We start from the raw sequence: 5,049 nt of genomic DNA, 5'->3' as shown, positions 1-5,049 counted from the left end.
AAAAAACCCATAAAGACTTTAAATGCTCTGCTCTGTGCTATAACATAAACACACTGCAGATACATGCATCACACATCACTTTATTCAAAATGCTTCAGTTCTCACTCAATTCTATGTGAAAATACTGCAACCCTGACAGACTAGAACTATCTTCATTATCATTTCCTTATATTTTTTATTGTATGATCTCTTGATCTCGTGTTGTTGTGTAATCATTGTGTAATGTGTGTGTGTGTGTGTGTGTGTGTGTGTGTGTGTGTGTGTGTGTGTGTGTGTGTGTGTGTGTGTGTGTGTGTGTGGTGTGTTGTGTGTGTGTGTGTGTGTGTGTGTGTGTGTGTGTGTGTGTGTGTGTGTGTGTGTGTGTGTGTGTGTGTGTGTGTGTGTGTGTGTGTGTGTGTGTGTGTGTGTGTGTGTGTGTGTGTGTGTGTGTGTGTGTGTGTGTGTGTGTGTGTGTGTGTGTGTTTGCAGGTGTTGGATCTTCTGAACGGTAAAGAGTATGAACCAAAGTCTCCACACAAAGCCTTCGCCGCTCCTCAAGGTGAGTTTAGTCTGTACTTTGATTTTGTTTATGACTCACACACTAATGTACGTTTCTTTAATTAGTCTTTATATTTTGTCGAGAGCAGTTTCAACATACAGCATTAGGAAATGGACTTCATGGAAAAGAAAATACTCACAGCTCCCTGTATTTGCTGTATTAATTCATTCCTGTGTGTGCGCGCGTGTGTGTGTGTGTGTGCGTGTGCGTGCACGTGCAGGTGACCTGGCGAGTCTGGACGTGCAGGTGAAGCAGCAGGTGTGTCGCGCGTTGGAGAGTGAAGGATGCTGGGAAAACCTGGCTCACAGCCTGAGCCTCGGGATCCTCAACACGGCCTTCAGGCTGAGCCCCTCCCCCGCCAAAACCCTGCTGGACAGCTACGAGGTCTCTCACACACACACACACACACACACACACACACACACACACACACACACACACACACACACACACACTGTTTTCATGTGACTGTTTTGTTGTTGTTACAGTGAAAAACAGTAGCAACTCTGTGATTGGTCAACCAACTTAGAGATGTCCCGCCCCTTAGCCTAACACGTACAATGGGTTGGAGCGCTAGCCAATAGGAGCGAGAGTGTTCCGTAGTGATGTCCTGAAAGTAAACAAAGGAGTCCAATCTTGGATGTTTAATAAGATCCGGATCCAGCGTTGGAGGCGGGGCTTGTTCTTTCCTATGAGAGCTGCTCATTGGCTCATGAAGACAAAATGGCCTGAGATTCTCAAGAGTAAAACGTCATAAATTACCCATCAGGCCTTGCTGTCAGAGATTATAGAGCAGAGTTGAGTTTCTCCTTAAGCCCCGCCCCCTGTCATTAAGCCCCACCTCCTGTCATTAAGCCCCGCCCCCGATATCCTGCTCTCGGCTCAGTAGAATGAATGGAGAGAGAAAATAAATCTAGATTCAGCTTTTCGTGCATTTTACGGGAGTTGTAGTACCGCCGTTTGGCCACTAGGAACATTTTCCTCAGAGTCCGGAGCACTTCCTGGGAGCTTGGTCGTGTCAAATCCTGGATCTAATGTACGATAGAGCAGTGGTTCCCAAACTTTTTGTGCCCAAGGCACACCAAAGGACAAGTAAAAATCTCAAGGCACACCTATTGTGCAAAATAGCCCTTATAACACGTGTTATCACTCATATCATGTAAAATATCTGTAAATGTGCATAATTATTTACTAATGCCAAACGAAATATTTCCGAAATTAATTTGAAACTTTATCAAATTAGGCTTCTTATAATCGCTACTTTAATTCGGTCTTTTGGACGTTGTTGTGAGTGTGGACGGAGCAGCTACAGGTTAGTTTAGCTTGATTGATCCATTCAGAAAACACGCATTTTAAAAGGTTTTTCGTCTGCCGTCTTGTCTGCAGACTTGGCAAAGCATTAATTCATGTTTTTTACTAACCGGTATCAGTATGTAGTTACTTCGGCATCATTTTGAAATGTGTATTACAATTAAATCACGGTCAAATCGGTTAATTTTGTCGTAGTTGGTTTCCACCACAGTATTTACATGGAAATAAGCCCCGCCCCCTCTCCAGCGCGTCCTGTTTGAATGACAGGAGTAAAAAAACGCTGACAGCCGCGTGAAACTCCAGCGGTTAGAGCGATGAGAATATTCGCATCACGTCCGTTGTGAACGCAGCATAATGCAGTTCAGAAAACACCGTTCTGACGCTTTTAAAGCAACTTCGAGATGTTAACAGTATCAGGGGCACACAGGCCATGGTGGCCGTAGGACGTACACTTATTTGTGGGGCATAACGGCCAGACCGAGGGGCTACGACAGCCATGGCCGCCGTGAAAATCCTACCCTGGTGGTGGGTTGTCGGCAGTCTCTGCACGGGTGGTTGGTGGTTTGCTCTGTACAAGAAAGCGCTCCATTTTCCCTCTTGCTTGTTTCTCTGTTTTAATGTTGTCCTTCAGCCTTTGATGTGTCACGGTCTTATAATTCCCACCTGTGCAACTGCGTTAACAGCGAAATATGGGGTTCTGTGAGGATTGTTTTTTAAAGAATTGTTTTTAGGTATAGAGTTTGCCTCTGTATTATGAAATGAGTGCATACAAAGTACTGATATAGTAAATTAAAAAATAATTATTTTTGTGTAGTTGTATATTGCAATAATAACGTATGGTTGTCACAAAATCCCACGGCACACCCGGACTTGCCTCACGCCACACCGTTTGGGAACCACTGCGATAGAGGAGCGTGTTCACTTCAGTGATTGTGATGTTTTGTTGAATGTCTGTTCCCCTCTGTAGTGATGTTCTGGAAGTAAACGAAGGAGTCCAGTGAGGATCAATAACGTTGTATCTGATTATGTGTTGTGCTCCTCTGACCTCTGACCTGCAGGTGTCAGGTGGGACTGTGCGGGATCTACTCGCTGGTCTGAGGTCAGTCGGAGAGTGCAGAGCGCTGAGCGTCCTGGAGGAGGCTCTGCGTAACCACGACGACACTCAGCTGACCAATGAGAGCGGAGGTGAGATCACACGATGAGTCAGCATTTTAGATCTTTAATAAATAACACCACAATTATTAAAACAAATATGAAATATAACAATAATGGAATTAATTGAATGAATAATAATAACAATGTGAAAGTATAATATATTCTTTCTCAAAACATATTTTTTTAAACCATTAAGTTATGAATTAAAAATAAATCCTGATTTTTCTGACGCCCCCTGAATACACCGTAGTGATCACATGACTGTGTCTCGTCCTCAGGTGAGGTTCAGGTGCAGGATGTGAAGGCGGAGGTGCAGATCGACAGCGGGGTGTGTGACAGCGGAGTGGAGCTCTCCACAGCCTGAACATCCATCCCATAATCACAAACCAACCACTCATCAGGAAGCTTTTTAACAAACTGTTTTTTAATGAAATGTGTTTTTAAACCTGTTGACAGAAACTCAAGATGTATTGATGGCACTCCAACAACCAAAGAATGTAAAATAAGAAAATATAAGGATTTGAATGAGTTGAGGATATTTAGGATCATGTTCAGGGACAGACGGGGACATCAGACGGAGGGTTTAGTTTCAGGGGAAAGGTGCTATAACTAGAGAGATGATTGTAAAGACATGTGCCCCAAAGCATGGGTTCAATCTGTTTGAATAACTCTCACATGTGGTAATGTGAAGGGATGCTGGTGTGATTCCTCCTCTTCAGACAGGCTGGGGATGATCTGTTTAAAGAGTCCCTATGTCCAGTTTGAGTTCAAATGTTGCGCCCACATTTATGTTGAGATTTTAGGATTATTCCCTTTTTAGATATCACATTTCTTATCCCTGATTATAGTGACCAGGTTCCAACAAGCCACGTGGGGGAAAGAAGACGTGTAGTGCGTTGCTAAGAGCTACTTTAGATTTTAATATAATGTCTATCCAACCCTTCAAATAAATGGTGAATGGACTGTTCTTATAAATCTCTTTATCAGGTGTTCTCGACCTCTCAAAGCTTTACATTACACACACACACACGCACGCACGCACGCACGCACGCACGCACGCACGCACACACACACACACACCCACCCACCCACGCACGCACGCACGCACACACACACACACACACACACACACACACACACACGACGAACGCACTCCCTCTCTGTGAATCTCGTCGTCCAGCGACTACACCTTTAAGTAAACACATGTCTCTGCTGATTGATTGACATCTGAGGCAGCCAATGGGCATCGCCCTCTCTTGTTTTATAAAAAATGTTGGATAAAAGCGGATAAAAGCCACGTTTCAGACGGGCGACTGTCAATCAAATGCAGGATATGGACTATTTGTGGGACACCCTATGCCTGATATGAACTGGAGTGTATCTGTCCGTATGAACAGGAGGAATCATTACAACACGGTTTCACTTATAAACATGTGGAAATGAATATGACTTTAAAACATTGAAATCTGTCTTTTAGGTGTCAAAAAAAAAAGTTTTTGTTTAGTTGTTTTGGCCCATTTATTTTCTGTCTGTTTCACCACTGAACGCTTTGAAATACTTGATTTGCTAAAACATGTTTTTTCATGTCAGTGTGATCCTCTGATAAAATAAGACTATTGCAAGGCATTGTGGGAAAGGAAGTCCAGAGCTGTGAGGAGTTGTAGACTTTTCTCTATTTATATCTTCACCCAGCACTGTACAGTTCAACACAGGCTTTTCATTGGTTGTTATTTTTTAAATAAAGTTGTTTTTTTATATATACACCCTTGTTGAGTCTGTTTATTTAATCCGGATCCGTTTAATGTACTAGTATGATTATTTACAGGACTGTTTTCAAGCCTTTCACTATAAAAAGAAAGTAATTTATTTTATTTAAAGGTCACCTATTATGCAAAATCCACTTCTTCATGTCTCTTCTATCAACATGTCGGTAGCCTTGTGTTCTGTGGAAACAAGATATTCTTAGTTGCTATAATATTAACTTTCACTTCCTTTGACAAATCCCACTTTTATTTGGAAGCTTTCTGTCAAGTTGTACCCAGGGA

At 42.7% G+C, this 5,049-nt stretch overlaps 1 long non-coding RNA gene across 1 annotated transcript; it reads left to right on the top strand.

The window, feature by feature from the left end:
• Window positions 1–399: 399 nt before the first annotated feature.
• LOC104945932 (uncharacterized) lies at window positions 400–4,765 on the top strand. The gene is made up of 4 exons (XR_798388.1): window positions 400–538; window positions 759–922; window positions 2,908–3,034; window positions 3,283–4,765. It is a non-coding gene; the product is annotated as an uncharacterized lncRNA (long non-coding RNA).
• Window positions 4,766–5,049: the final 284 nt, after the last annotated feature.

This window comes from Notothenia coriiceps, unplaced genomic scaffold (assembly GCF_000735185.1).
Source record: "Notothenia coriiceps isolate Sejong01 unplaced genomic scaffold, NC01 NC01_scaffold00010270, whole genome shotgun sequence".
In the NCBI taxonomy this organism is placed as follows: Eukaryota; Metazoa; Chordata; class Actinopteri; order Perciformes; family Nototheniidae; genus Notothenia; species Notothenia coriiceps.
This window is presented reverse-complemented; position numbering and strand designations above follow the sequence as displayed.